The sequence below is a fragment of the Vicugna pacos genome, chromosome 3, assembly GCF_048564905.1.
Source record: "Vicugna pacos chromosome 3, VicPac4, whole genome shotgun sequence".
Classification (NCBI taxonomy): domain Eukaryota; kingdom Metazoa; phylum Chordata; class Mammalia; order Artiodactyla; family Camelidae; genus Vicugna; species Vicugna pacos.
In genome coordinates, this window is record NC_132989.1 from 21,545,119 (window position 1) to 21,560,843 (window position 15,725).

General features: G+C 51.9%; 1 long non-coding RNA gene across 2 annotated transcripts in view; it reads right to left on the minus strand.

The window, feature by feature from the left end:
• LOC140689429 (uncharacterized) overlaps window positions 1-15,725 on the minus strand; it is a 76,520-nt gene that overhangs the window by 22,752 nt on the left and 38,043 nt on the right. The window contains exons 3-4 of one of the 2 annotated variants that reach the window (XR_012064365.1): window positions 14,606-14,696; window positions 12,974-13,194 (exon numbers count right to left, since the gene is read on the minus strand). This is a non-coding gene — a long non-coding RNA (uncharacterized lncRNA). Of the gene's footprint in view, window positions 1-12,973; window positions 13,199-14,605; window positions 14,697-15,725 lie in introns of both variants that reach the window. The other variant, XR_012064364.1, reaches the window with a different exon arrangement.

Below are 15,725 nucleotides of genomic sequence, written 5' to 3' on the forward strand. Positions count from 1 at the left end.
TGAGTAATAAGCAATATGTAATTAGGGGATGAGGGCATGTGGCTATGCTCCGTGGACCCTGCGCTGGGGGAGCAGGTGGAGCCCCTGCACACATGTCCCCACTTGCCTCCAGACCCCCATCTCTGGCCAGATCCCCCCCGCCCATCACTTCACACTGGGTCCCCTGGCCAGCTCTGTGATGGGTGGTCCTTGTTCATTCAGCCCTCAGGACCTTCCCCACTTAATTCTGCCCTAGCTTCTGGTCCCCAGCCTTCTCTACTGAGCAGAAGGTGCCCATTCCCTGCAGTCACAGGGATCTCAGTCTCTCCTGGCATCACTACTCCCTGAAGGGGCCAGGCCTGACCTCTGTCTCCAGCCAGGCCTTGAATACTGGGAATATGAAGCTCCCCAACCCCCTAAAGGAATCCATAACAAGTCAAGCCCCAAGCCTTTCCTGCTCTCCCATGTGGCTTCTACGCTTTGTTCCTCTCCACTAGCATTTGCCCTGTTCTCCCCACCCACCCAACAGGGGGCCAGTGATGCCTCTCTAGGGACCTTCCCCGACCCAGCCTGTCCCCGTCCTCTCCCTCTCCAAATCCGATGAGAGCTCCTTGGGTGGTGGGAAGGCAGCAATCTCTCCCCCTCCTCATCCCCATCCTCCACATCCTTTTTATTCAGGGACAGGTCAGAGCATGTTGCCCTCCAGTGGCTGTGGCCAGCAGTGGCTTAGGGAGGAAAGGATGTCCAGGCTCCTTGGACTGTCTCAGGTCCCACCTGTCTGGGGGCGGCAGCTGGGGAAGGGGAGTCCCGGCAGGGATGCCTGCCAGGCATCTCTAGGGCCGGGTGCTGCCTAGTGAACTAGTTAGCACTTCTTCCCTTACTCTGGCCTTGCAGGTCTGCTTGATCAGATTCATCCCTGACTCCTCCCCTGGAATATTTTCTGGTACTTTCACCAGCAGTTCAGACCTAGCACATGCTCTTCCCACACCCTCCCACCCAGCACGGTCCAGCAAAGGGCCAGGCACAAGAAAATGACAGCCAGGGCTCCTCACTCCCTGCATGCTGGGGAAGGGCTTTGCAAGCACTGGTCGCTCAGCCCACAGCCCCAAGAGGTAAGGGAAGCTGTCAACACAATTTTACAGATGAGGACACAGAATCTTAGAGGAATTAGGCAATTATCTTGGCTCACCCAACTTGGGGTTGGGGGATGGGGGTGCTGAGTTAGGAGTCTGACTCCAGAGCCCAGCTCTTTACCAGGAGGTACTTGTCCCTAGTGGCCATTGATGGAGCGCTGTGTGTAGGTGAGAAGGGGGTTAGGGACAGGCAAGGCATGTGGCTGGTGGAGGGCATGAGGAGTGAAGTTGGAGGTGAGGGAGTGTCCAGAGCAGAAGGTTCCAGAAAGTGATGTGAAGAGGGTATGTGTGGGGTGGATAAGGGGGTAAGGAAAGGAGGGGGAAGTGTGTGGGGGTACAGGAGGTGAGTCAGGGAGGGATGAGGGCTGAGGAGTGAAACAGGAGGGGAGGAAAGTGTCAGGTGTGTGAGAGATGGTATATGGGGGGGTGCAGATATTGGGGGGAAGAGGAGGTGAGGGGTGAAAGGGCAGTGCGAGGATGAAGTGGAGGTGGAGAGAGTGCCAGGTGTGTGGGTGTGTGAGGTGGACGGTGGGGAGGCGGGGGGAGTGTCAGATGTGGGGGTGTAAGAGGCATGAAGTGGTTGAGGGAGAAAGTGAGAAGGGTATAAAAAGGTGTGAGGATTGTGAAAGTCCCTGAGGACCTGGAGGACTTGAGCAGGGGAGGGGATTGGAGGAGGGGTGGGGACGGTGAGGGGAGGGGTGCATAGGTCTGAGGGGCTTTGACAGTTTGGCTTTTGTCCCTGTCCGCATCCCCAGCTGCCGCAGCCCTACCAGACCTAGCCTCACTGCCAGGCTCATTTCAGGGATGGGTGGAAATTTCCATTTCAGCAAAATCCATTTGTAAAGCCCTGGAGCTTTGAGCCTCATTCTACTCTGCCTGCCTGGCTCTGGCCTGCCCAGCCAGCCCCATTCTCTACCCCAAACCTCCCTCTGCTCTCCCTCCTCTGCAGGCAGAGCTGGGCTCAGGGTCTTGCCACTCCCAGACTCCACACCAATCCCACCAAGAGAGCCTACGGAGGAGCCCACCCCCGCTGAGCATCTTGACATCCTGGGATGCCCTCCAGGGGTCTGGTAGGTGTACGGGGCTGGTCACCGCCTTGCCATCAGAGTACCATCAGTATACAGTATGTCCCCACTGCCCCCTTTCCCAGTGCTGAGGGGGTTTGTCACATCACAGGGTAGGAGAATGGGACAGGTTCTTCAAGATAATCCTATTTAGACCTTTTCATCATATAAATGGGGAAAGAGAGGTCCAGCAAGGAAAAGGCACTTACTTGTCCAGGACTACACAACTGACTGAAGTGCAGAGCCCACATAACCCCTTTTCCTAGAGGAAGAATTGCAGAAAGAGTAATTCAAACTTAGGTTCAAATCTTGGCTCTGTTGGAGAGGGGTGCATTCAACAAGTGATTTCACTTCTTTGCATCTCAGTTTACCCATCTATCAAATGGGGCTCATGGTCATTCTCCCAGGCTGGTGTGAGGATTGTGAGTTGACCAGAACCAGATGCATCAAAGCAGGGGTGGGGAATAAAAGCTGAGGGGCTCTCTAGTCCTTGAATCAGGCAGAAGCAGACACCAGTTCTGGATTCTGGCCCCTTGATTTGCTCCGCATCTTCCCAAGGACCACAGAAACTGAAGGAATCAGCAGGGATGACATGCCAGGGACTAGGGCTCTGAGTGGGAATATGAGCTCTGGGCTCCTGGGGTAGAAAGCGAGGAGACAGCTTGGACCATCTTACTCAGGTCTCTGAACAAGGCTTTCCTCCCCTAACCCATAAGGAATGGCCACTATGGACTCAGTGGGGAGGGGTGGGCCTCTGGGTCCAAGCCAAAGCCCTGCATTGGGGGAAAGATGGAGCTCTTCAAGGGCAGAGGCAGGGGCAGGGTGTGTCCTAATCACTTCTGTATCCTGGCCCGGCATGTGGCAAACAGGGTACATCCCTCAGAACCTGCCACAGCTAGAGGCAGCTTAGGTTACATCTTAGTAGCCAGGACTCGGAAAGCGCCAAGGATCACATGAGCTAGCCTGCTCTCTGCCCAAGTCCCACATCCTAGGCACACCCTGAGGCACGTGGCCCAGCACACGCTGGAGCCAACCTCAGCTCCAGCACATGCCCCAGCACATCCTCCAGCTGCTGCCCTCCCCCCGCAGCCCCCACAGGAATCCCAGGTCCCATCTGCTCCCCTTCCCTAAATTTCCCCTGAACATCTGGACTGCTCCTGAAATCTGGCTTCTGGCTCCATCCAGAGGGAGCTTCCGGGGAAGAGGAGACTTCTGGGTCCCATTAGTTCTGAGCTGGAGCCAGAGAAGTTTCTGCCTGACCCCCCACTCCCAGCCTGCAGCTGCCAGAGTGAACAGGCCTAACAGGACTCTGGTCCCTATCTCCTACTCGCCCTACCTTTGGCATCCCCTCAGCTGTAGGGTTGTAACGATCCTCTTCTCTCATACACACATAATACACCCTATACAGCCTCCCCAACATCTGCCCAAAGGTCACTCCATTCTCTTGATGAAAATAATCAGAATGTATTTAATTTCACTGAACTGTACACTTAAAATGGTTAAGATGGTAATTTTTGTTTTGTGTACTTTACCAAAAATATTTTTTAGAAAAGAAACCCAAACCCCGAACCCTAATCTGCTCATGTCCCACATCCTAGGCACGCATTTAGCTTTGCATTCTAGACATAAAGGTTCCCAGAGCTTCCTAGCAAGTACTGTGTGTGCTCCAGGACTGCACAGTCCAGAGCACGGGCTGCTCCTTCCCCTCCCGCTCCTTGGTGGAGGTAGTGGGACCCTTTGGTCCAGGGCAGCAACAATTCTAAGTCCCAGTTCAGAGTCACCCAGCCTACAAATGACTCTCACCTATGTCCATATCTTTCCCCGCCGCCTCTCCCTTGCCTCTACCTCACCAGCTCTCTTACCCTCTGCAGGCAATCCAAGCTCTTTTTTTGTTTGTTTTGGGAGAGGGCCTCTCCCCGGCAGGATGCTCTCCATGGTCCTGAATCACCAGGTCGGGGCAGAATTACTTCCCCTTAACCTTGATGAGTGGGTAACTCCTGAGCAACATCTCCAAGGCACATTGACCCAGGTAAGGAAGAAGATGATAGTGAAAGAGAGGGCAGTAGAGAGACAACAGAGACAGAGAATGTGGACACAGGGACAGAAAGAAAGGGATCAACATGAGGCTGCCATAGGAAGAAAAAGTGATTCCTGTTGTCCCTTCTAAGAAAGGCAATCTTCCCTCTGGATACTTGGATGTGGGTCAGGACCTCCTCCCCCATCCTATGCAAATACTAGAAAATGTACTAGCTGTCCCACCTTCCAGTTCCTTCTCTCACCTTCTATTTCCCTCCCCTCCTTAACTTGAGGTCCTTGTGTTCTGGGGGCCATCCCCAGCCCTGGCCCTAAAGCCTCAGCTGTTGCCTACTCCCTGAAAGCTGAGAGGAGATCCCTGTCCAGACTTCTACCACCTTGCATCCCTCCAAGAGCAGGCTGAGGGCACAGAAGTCCTGTGCAGTCCCCTAAGAGTGGTGCCCCGCTCCCAGTGCCCTCCTGAGCAGAGGGATGCCTGCAGCCAGCGAAGGGGAGGGAGAGCGCTTACAGATGGACCCAGCCCAGGGAGTCTTCAGGACAGAGACTGGAAGGAAGGAGCTGGGGAAACAGAAAAGAGTGGAAAGCAGTTTCTTGTTCAGTTATGGCTGTTATTTATTTATTCATGTATTTTTTATTAAGAAGGAGATGTCAGCCTAATGAGTGGGGAGTCCTGCTGGCTCTAAGGGGTGGAGCTGGGGATAATGGGGCACTAGCCACTCATGTAGGGCTTCCTCTCCAGCCGCCAGGGACCCCCTCAGCAACCTGAAGTCCTCAATAGCACTTCCTCCATGCTGGCTCCTTCTCCCTCCACACTGCAACTCTGCTCCTGTCAGAGGGGCCCCAGCACACACCATGTCCTACCCACCACCCCTGGGTGGGATGTTTCTCTCTTCTCCATCCCTGCTGGGTTCTGGGGACACCAGAGCTGGGACTGGAGCCTCAGTAAGTGTCACTCCTCCTGTGAGGCGAGTCTCCTTCCCACACCCTGCTGACGAGACCATTCCCCACCCCCACCCTCACCCCCACCCCAGGCTTCCTCTCTTACTACAGAGCCAGCTCCCAGCCCTTGCCAGGTAGGGGAATAGACTAGCTTTTACCCCCTAGTCAGAGGCCACCCTAGTCTTCACCAAGGACAAGATTTTGCTTCAGCTTCAGCTGTCAGTCAACAGCAAGCTTCAGACCTAGATACACTTCGAGTCTTAAACCCAGCTCCTAATAGGGGGCTAAGCCTCAGATCTGGACTAAATCTTCAGGCCCTGGAAGTGGAGACAGCTACAGCCTAGTCTCAGCTCTGAAGCTCTCTCTAGGAAACTAGACTCAGCCCCAGATCAAAAACCAGCTCCTATGGTAGATCTAGCCTTAATCTCAGGCTGTATTTGCAAAACAGCCTCAGACTCAACCTCCAGCCTGAAGCCTAACCACAGGGTTTAGGGCAGTGAGGGAGCTGGAAACTTGGAAGCAGTGCCAATAATAGCTTGTTTGGTTTAGGGAATATGGCTGGGTGGGGGGGACAGCTGGTTGCTCCCTTTGGACCAGATCACTGTAGTTTTATTCCACTGCCCTTCTGCTTGTTGTAAGGACCTAGCTGAGGGCTCACCCCAAGAGTTTATGGAAAGGAGTGTGGTGGGGGGAGCCTCTGAGAGACTTTGACTCATGTGAATACAAGGCCACAATTTCCGTCAGATTTCCCTCAATGCCCAATAAAAGATGGACCAAGGCAAGTGATTTGTCCAGCAAACATCAGTACTGCCTTGCAATGTGCCAGGATCTGGGCACAGGGAGAGCATCCCCGAAAAGCCAGGTCTGTCTAAGGGCGGATAGGAGCAGACCAGCATAAACATCTGAGCAGCACCTAACTACTGAGTAGGCATCTATGCCCAGCCCTGTGCTTCTCAGATTATCTCACTGCATCATTACAGCCCTGCAAGGTACACACTGCTATTATTCTCATTTTATGTATTAAATAACATTTTATTATTACAGAGGCAATACATGTGCATTGTGGAAAATGTTAAAACACAGCAAAAAGATAGAAAGAAAACCATCACTTTTCTACCATTAATCACACCTTCCTGTACATCCCTCCAGATCTTGTTCTTACATATAAGTATCTTTTTACCAAAATGTAATCACTTTATACACACATGCTGCTTCATCATCACCTTTTTTCAGTCAACAATCTCCACCTTTCCATTTCAGTAAATTTTCATCCCTTTAAATATCCAGACCATATACAAATCTCCCCAGTTGCCCCCCGAAAGTCCTTTATGGATGGCTTGTCAGAATCCAATACCTGGCCACACGTGGCATCTGATCATTATGTGCATTAAATTGCTTAAGATTGTGCATTCCCCCATTTTTTTTCCTCTGCCACAGACCCATGAAATATCCAAGTCAGTTTTGCTACAGAATATCCCTCCTTCCAGATATCTAGTTACTTTCTCGTGCTAGTTACTTTCATTGTTTCCAATAAACTAGAAGTTAGATCTGAAGGCTAGAATGATTCAAGTGAAATGTCTTTGTCTAGAGCACATGGGTGGTGATGTCATGCACTTCACTTCCCACCACATCGGAAGACATATAACATCTCATTCATCCACTCTTAGAGATGCCCAGATGAAAAACCAGCAAATGATAGTTATGGTTCTCTCAGCTCTTGGCTTCCAGAAAGTAGTGTTTGTGGGTTACTCTGGCATCAAACAAATGCCAAAGTCCCCATCAACTATTCCTCTAAGAGTTTTTAATGCCAATCCACAACACTTGTCTGATTTTTAAAGATGAGAAAACTGAGACTCAGATGGAGGAAGAGAGCTAGGCAAGTTCACACAATCAGCAAATTAGGACTCTGACTAGAAATCCAGTTTTCGTCCTCTCTCCCATTATACTGAGCTTGGTGTACAGGAATTACCGGGTACACACTTGAATGCATGGAAATCTGCAGGAAAGGGGTTTCCCTCTTTATAGACAAGGATGACCAGAGGTGGAAAATGTTCTTGGTGAGGCCCAACCTGGGTCTGAGTGTTGATGCCACTAATGACGCTGCCAGCAAAGAAACTTTGCACCTATAAGGCAGCCCATGCTAAGCGCTTTATCAGCCTTAGCTTCTTTGATCCTCTCAACAAACCAGCAAGGTATGCACCATTACTACCCCTCCCCCTACTTTACAGATGAGGAAAAAGAGGCTCAGAGAGGTAAAGCACTAGCCTAAGGCCACACAGCTAGTGATCAACAGAGCCACGATTAGTTCTGACTCCAAAATCCAGGCACTTTACCCCTACCCTGACCTGTCTTCCCAAGCTGGTCTCCCTCCTAGGCTTAAGGCTGGAGCAAGAGAGGCTTTGGGCCACCTCCTTGCAGGGGCTGTTTCTGACTCTGCCCACATCCTCTGTGGCCATGTGTCAGCATCTCCTGGGGCAAAGAGGGTTCCCTGGGTCTCCTGTGCTGCCCTCTACCCACCAAGTACCTCTCTCCATCTATGAAACTGCCAGAGTCTGACCTGGTTCCTCCAGCCTCTGCACCCAGTTAATCCCCTCTAAGCTCCATTCCCCTCGCCCCACCTCCCCTAAGCCCACTCTAGGGCTTTAATGCCCCCATCAGAGCCCTTCACACATGCACATTAACCCACAGTTATGAAACACTTCCTTTTTCTCACTTTTATGCAGTTGGACCCCAAAACCACCCTCTGAGGGAGGCAGGGATCACGTGCTCCGTTTCACAAAGACAGACATTGAGGTTTGTTGAGCCCAGAGCTGCCACGCCCCTCCCGCAGTCACATTTTCAAGGCAGGACCTAGGCCCTTGGGCCACTTCAGACCAACCCCAGAAGATAGAACTTTGCTGCCGTTTGGAATGTGAGGCTTGCCCCTGGGAGGGGCCTGTGGCCTGAGCCCGTGTGAGTCTGGAGCAGAGGTGATGTGGTCAGTCTCGCCTCCTCCAGCCCTGTCAGGGAGCACCTCTCTGTAATGTCACCAGCACTGAGGGCATCCTGGGAAATGTCAGCAAATGCTGACTTGGGTCCCTTGGCAGAGGGCGGAGCCAGCCTTCCTCTGCAGAGCCTCCCTCCATCAGCAACCTGTTCCCAGCAGCAGAAGAAACAGATGCCAAAGAGCCCTCAGGGCTAGTCCAACTCCACGATTCTATAAACGTGGGAACTGACAGCAAGTTGATGATTTTTTTCTTTGGAGACATCGAGGATTAGTGATGGATCTTCACCCAGCCAGCTCCCACTCTCTCTTATTGCCTATCCTCCTCCAAGCCCTGGAACCTGCACCTCCTTTAGTCAAGATGCCGATTTCCAGCAGTGGAGGGAGCAGAGGGAGGGCCTGTGAAGCAGTTTAGGGCCCTGGGCCCAGCACTGAGGGCTGCAGTAAGGAGAACAGCTTGAATTAGCCGCCTCGCCGGCCTCTGCCCTCCCTACCCACTCACCGCACTGACACCTGGACCAGGCTCTTCCTACCGCCTCCAGAATAGAGAAAATAAAGGTCCCTGCTGAATGGCGGAGCGTGGGCTGAGGCAGTGACACAGTGGTCTCCATGTACGCTGGGAAGCCACCACCCTCTCCAAGCTCTGAGTGGCTCGTTCTCCTGCTGTCTCTCACCTTCTCTCTGTGGGAGCCTCTCCCTCCATCACCCTCTGTATCATAACCAGGGAAGGCTGCTTCTTGTCCCAACCCAGGCAGTCCCAGTGAGGCTTCATCCATTCATTTTCACCTCTACTGGGTGCAAAGGACCCTGCATCACCATCTGTCCCCAGGGCCCTGGGGAGTCTAGACCCTCTGTTTCCAGCTGCAGACCTCGCATCATTCTCTATCCTGGCCCCCTTCCAGCTGTAGTGTACAGTGCATGCCGAGTCCTCTCTGGGCTGCTTCTGTCCATTGGCAATGAGAACAGAAGCCGAGGAGGGGAGAACCTGGCTCTCTTTGTGCTTACCCACCAGGCCTGCCACATCACAGGGACACAGTAAATAGTCACAGAGGAAAGAAATACTGAGATCCCATTATCAGGCCTGACTGTGCCTAATAGTCTGCTCTTCTGCCTCGAAACACTTTGAGGTTGACCTTCCCCAAGGACTCTAAGCTTCCTGAAGGCAGGGACCATGTCTTTCTGATTCCCTTCTGCATCCTTAGGGATTAACTCAGTACCTGGCCCACAGCTGGCACCTAATAAATCTGGATGGTAGGAAGTATGTGAGTGGGTGGATGGAGGGATACATAAATGGATGAATAATCTAGGTAGGTGATTTTTATCCTCTTCTTATGATGAGGAACTGAGACTCAGAAAGAATAGATACCTGGAAAAGGCTTCCCAGATGTTAGATGGTAGAGTCAGGATTTTAATGCAGGAAAAGCTGGCCCAGGAGGCTTGGAGCTACTGACCGGGTATAGGTGATGAGGGTGGGGTAGGGAGCTGGATGCGGAAGCCTCAAGGCTGCAGCCCAGGCAATGGAGCCTCTGCCCGGGAGGAAGGACTTTCCTGGAATTATCCTGCCTCCAGGTGGAGAAGCAGGGAAGCCTAATTGGTTTTTTGAGCTCCTGAAGATGGGTCCATAAATCATGGCTCCATTTAAGACACGGGCGCCTCCTCTCTGGAGACCCGGGTGTGACTTGATACACATTCCCAGTGACATGGGGAGGCTTGCAGACGCCACGTGCAGGTGCCTGTGCCACCCTTTCCCAGAATAGAAGGCACCACCACTCAATAGGACGTGCCAGTCTGGTGCAGCGTGTGAGGTGTGCAGCCGGCAGGAAGAGCAACGGGGGAGGAGACCTGGGAAAGGCAGCGAGCCCAGAGTGGGAGGGTGGGAGCCAAATAGCCTTCTTTTGGTGAATTCAATCCCATTCACTGTTTATTGAGTGCCTACCTTGTGCCAGACACTGTGCTGGGCGCTGAGGCCCCCGGGATAGCTCAGATGCAGGAGAGAGAGAGGGAGAGGCAGCTGGAGAGACAATAATCACAACACGGGTGATAAATGCTTGAGAGGGATGTACAAAGTGCTCTGGGAGCTCAGAGCACCAGGCCATTAATTCTTCCCCTGGTGGAGAAGGATCTGGAAGACTTCATCGAGGAGGAGGTGTTTCAGCTGTGTTTGGTCAGCTCAGAGGTTGGCAGAGGGAAGGCAGGGCATTTCAGGCAGAGGTGAGCATGTGCAAAGGAAGCAGGAAACTTCTGGATGGCTGGAGCGGAGGGGAGGCAGAGGACAAACTGGACAGGGAGCCTCGGGCTAGAATTTGCAAGGCCATGAATGGTCCTACTAGAGAGTTTGGACTTGATCCAGTCGTGGGCAAAGGGGAGCCATTGAAGAATTTTAAACAGGGGTGTGACAGGACCAGATTTGTGTTTCCAAAAGCCTTCTCAGGGGGAGATAGACTGAACCAGGACGGTGGCCAAGGGGCAGAGAGAAAAGAATGGATTCTGGGGACGTTTTGGAAGAAAATGGACAGGACTTTTTCCTCCCTAAGTAATTATTTTCAACCTTCTTGCTTTTCAACCCAGGCTCTGGGTTCCCCTGGGGAGGAGGGCCGCTCCCTCCTTTCCCGGTCTGATGCAGGCGTCTGCATTCACAGAGCTGAGTTATAAGGTCTGACTGACTGACGAGAACAGAGCAGCAGAACTGACGAGAACAAAGCAGAGCCCTGCTCTGAGGATGAGCTGGTGACTTCTCTCCAGCCCAGTCCACAAGCCCCAGAGCAGGGCAAAGCTTAGCCCGGGCCAGTGGGGAAGATTCAAGCAGCCCACCACTCCCTCTCTTCCCTTCTCTCCCTCTCCTCCCTCTCCCTCCTCCCCAGAGCCCAAGCTTTCTTGCTGGGAGGCTCTCAGAGCCAACAGAGCTGTGGGTGAAATGGTTCGGTGGCTCCAGCCCAGCTGCTACCATGGCAACCAGGCTGCCTGCCAGACCCACAGTCAGGAGCAGGCCCAGCTTTCCTGCTCCAGAACTACAATTCCCAGAATGCAAAGCACCTGGGGCTCTGAGAGAAAACCACCGCTTAGATGGGTGTCCAGCCAGAGGCTTCCAGCTTGGAAGAGGACACATATGGGCACCCCCAGGGGAACTCAGTACAGAATGTGGGAAATGGAGTGGGGGGAGAGGGCAAGAGATACTCCTAGGGGAGGCCTGGGAACCCCTTCTAATGGTGGCCCAGTAGACAGCCCAGAAGAGGTAATGGTTACAAGAAAGTGCAAAAGCTCAGTGTGGGTAAGAGTCTTGGTTTTACCACCAACCTGTGGTGTTGCATAAAAACTTTTGCTCAAAAACTGTCCACTACTCTCATTCTCCACCAGCACCTTTGTGGTCTGAGCCTGGATGGCTACAATGCTTATTGGTCTCTTTGCCTCCACTCAAGCCCCTCCCTTCCTTCTTCGACTGAAGCCTGAATGACCTTTTCAAAATGCAGTTCTGATTATATCACTGCTGCCTATGTCTGCCCCCCTGCTGTTTAAACTCTTCAGTGTTTAAACCCTTTGCTCTTGGGTGAAGAAATAAATTCCTTACCTCACTTGACAAGGCCCTGCATGGTCTGGCTTCTGCCTGTTTTCTAGCCTCCCCATTCACCTCACACACTCCAAATTTTCTGGACTTCTAGTAGAAGCCATGCTCCTTCCTGCCACAGGGCCTTCGCACATGCTGTTCTATCTCTGCAGAACACATTCTTCCACTCTTGCTCTACACAACCTTCTCTGTCTCAGAGAAATATGATCTTCTCAGAAAACTTCCCTGACCCAATGAACTTGACCAACCCCCACCTTTATGTACTCTTGTTAGCACTGTGAGCCTCTATAAAGCACCTGTCACAGTTGCAGTTTTACAGTAATTTGTATGATTATTTGACAGCTATCCATCTTACCACCAGATTGCAGCCTCTGTGAGAGGAGAGTAAGTGCCTTTCTGCCTGCCACTGCATCTCAGGGTCTAGCACCTTGCCTGACAAATAGCAGATGCTCACAAACCATTTATTGAAACAAATGAATGCGTACCATGGGCCAGAGATACAGCAGTGGACCAGACACACAGGTGTGGTCCCTCCTGCTGGGGAGTTCACAGTCTAATTAGGAAGACAGACACTGAATATATAATGATGCAAGTGCTGAGGGTTGCAAACAGCAAAGAATGTAGAGGCTTGGTAGCCCAGAGCCAAGGAATCTGGAAAGACCCACCAGAAAAAAGAGGTAGTAGTTATCAGATGAACAAGGTGGAAAAGTGTAAAAGAGCACTGCAGGCAGAGGGGGAGCATGAGGGAGGGTGCTACTGAGGCAGAAGAGAGCATGCAGTGTTTGAGGCATGAAGTAAGGCCAGAGCTGCCGGATCACAGAGTGAATGGGAGATGGTGTTAGCATCAACTATGTGCTTTGATTTTACTGGGCTGAAGTGGCATCACATGAGCTATCTTTTGAAACTGGCTGGCCCTTGTCTTCCATACCCCCTCCACTCTGCTTCAGGCCCAGATAGAGGTCCAGCATATCCAGGTTGTCTGACTGCTCGGCACACTGTCCTTAACCTCTGAGTTGTATTTCAGGTGTTCTGTGCGGGCCTTGCCTGTGTCTGGTATGATGGAGCTGTGACATTAGGGGGTTGTGTGTGTGTGTGTGTGTGTGTGTGTGTTTGAGTGTGTGTGTGTATGGGGGGCATATGCTAGGGGAGCAGTCAATCAATCCTGGAGCATACACTGCTGACAAGTCTGGGAGCGGGGTGTCCCTTGAAGAGGCAATGAGGTTGGCCTGGGGCTTGGGGATGGGCGCACAGCTTGCCTGGGAAATGAGGCATGACTTACCAGCTGCAGAGACTTCTATGGGTGGGGAGCAGAGGCCCCTGGGCATGGGGCAGGGAGGGCTCTTTCTCTTCCTCACATCTGTTGCTGTCCTCCTCTTCCTTTAGGGTCTTGGTTCAGGGTGGGGAACCGTCCCCAGCTGGTTGAGTCCTTCCTTTCCTTCCTTTGAATTTGGGGGCTCCCCCATAAGTAGCTCCCAGTATGTGGGTAAAATGAGGTGGCACCTGGCTGGAAATAATGGACGTTAGCTTCTTCATTCCACAGCAGCAAGTATTCCAATCACTACCCTTCCAACACACGCGTACGCACACATGCACTAAGCAGCCAAGATCCCCAGTTCAGTTGGGATCTCCCTGGAGCAAGAGCCCCAGTTCACCCATTCCCCAAAGTAATGTTTCTCAAAAACATGATCTTCAGACCCACTGCATCAGAATCACATGGAATGCCTGTGAAAATGCAAGTTGCCAGGGGACTCTGGTGCAGTGGTTCACAGATCACATTTTGAAAAGCTTTGTCCTAGAGGACACCTAATTCTGTCTGCATAACTACTGAAGCATTCCCTTTCCCAGAAATGTCTTCCCAAACCCAGCCAGTGATGGTATCCTTGACGATCCAACCGTAGGCTATGGACCCTCCCCTTCAAGGCCAAACCTCTTCCAGAGGGGCAAGCCAGCCCTGCCCTTCAGCCCTGCCACATCATGCAGTCAATAAACATTCACCAAGGACCTACTAGGTGCTAAGTGCTGGGATCATGGGAAGAACATGGTGGCCATGACCCCTGTCCTCATATGTCTTCTAATTTAGGAGTGAGGACAACTATTATAGAAGCAAACAAATAAGCAAGATAATAGTAGAAAGTGCTATGAAGATGATGCAACAGTGTTATCTGAAAAAAATTCCCTGCTTAAATCTGGGTTCAGGGAAGGTCCTTGTGGAGAATAAGGTTTTGGAAGTGAAAGAAAAAAACCCTTGCTGTCCCTTTGCTCTCGTTTTTTGTCTCTCCCTTTTTTCTTTCATTTCTTTTACCTCAGCTTGGCGTTCTGTTTTTCTGGTTAAACTCCCTCTTTGTCTTGTTTCTTCTCTCCTCCTCTGCTTCCCTCCCTCCCGCCCTCCCTCTCCCATTGCCTCCCTCTTCTTCCCACTCCACCTCCCTCTCTGCTGCTGCCTCCAGAGAAACAGAAGAAACCAGATCCCTCTGCCTCTCAGGCCAGGCAGCAATAATTGAGCTGTGGGCTTGCTCAGCAGCTGGACCTGAGAGCAGGGTAGAGGAGGAGAGTGAGGAGGTCAGAGGGGAGCTGGAGGCGGAGAGGAGCTGGAGGGATGGGGCAGGGAGGGGCCTCCGGAGGGTGAGGACACTCAGGGGGCTGGAGGTGGCTGCTGAGCCAGGTAATCTAATCAGGGGTGAGTCATAAAGATCGCTCACTCCTGTGCACAGGACTGGCCTAGGAAATCACATTAATTTGAAGAGGGTGTAAAATCCCCCGAGATTCCCCTCTCTCCACCACACACATGAAGATAAACTGTCTTCAGCCTCCAATATGATCTTACAACAGCTTGTCAGTGACAAAACAGCCTCAAATCCTCCCATTTATCAAACGGCCAGTCCTGTTAGCAGCTTAAAAGAGACATAATTACCTGCGGCCTTTTGTGTGATTCTTTATACTAACGCCACTTCCTTCTTCCTGGCAGAGTTCCAGAACGTGAGCTCAGAATTCATTCCTGGTGACTGGGGAGATCATCAGAGATGTTAAAGTTGGGGACAAAAGGGGATGGTTGAGGTGGAGCATTCTGCACCATTGTATGTGGGTCAGCACCATGGACAGGGCCAGGGCTGGGAACCTGGGAGTGGTGGTCTGGATGGTGCGGTGAGGGGCCAAGCCTTTACAGAGAGGGCAGTGGAGCCTCAGCCCATGGTGCATCAGCACTGATACTGGGGACAGGGCATAGAACACTGCTTGGCCTGTAGATTGGTAATTTGGGTAGAATGCTCCATACTCAGGCAGAGTCAGGAGTCCCTTCTCTTGACTTCAGAATGGCTGACACATTTTGGGTTTTCATGGCTTCAGAATCTGCCATGCTGCCACCAAGGAGAATAATAATGCTAGTTAGGAAAAGCTAACATTTACTGAATGTTTGCTATGGGCTAGGCTCTAAGTTCTCTAAAGATATAATCTTAATATAAACCTCATGTAAATCAATTATATGATCCCATTTTATAGATGAAGAGGTGAGTGTGGCTAAATCACTTTCCAAGGTCATCCAGAGCTGATTTAGACTTGTGGTGTGTGGGCTGGGCTGCTTCTAAGGCAGGCTCTGGCCATGAGAGATCAGTTCTGTGGCTCTGGGTTGGTCTCTCTCCCTCTCTGCACTTCTTGCTGTTCCTCAGGGAGCTGTATCAAGGCAGATCTCTGCTCTCACAGCTTTGGGGAGAAGAATGGGAGAACCACATGATGAGACTTTGCCCTACATGAGAAATAAGGCACTCCGGAAACTAGTGTCTCTCTCACCAGGGCTGCTCTACAAACTACCTCCATTCCCCTAGCCCCTCCCTCTCTCTGCTCTTCCCAGGTCCCTCACCTCCACCCATTCCAAGAGGCCACTTCACCCTCTTCTCCGACTTCCCAATGCCAATGTCCTTCTTGCTACTAGCTTTCCCCACACTCCTTTCCCTTTTCCAGCAGGTTCACAGGAATCCTATCCTGGGAGGAAACCACCTGAGTCCATTTGGAAGCCAGTTAAAGAGGCCGAAAGTGAG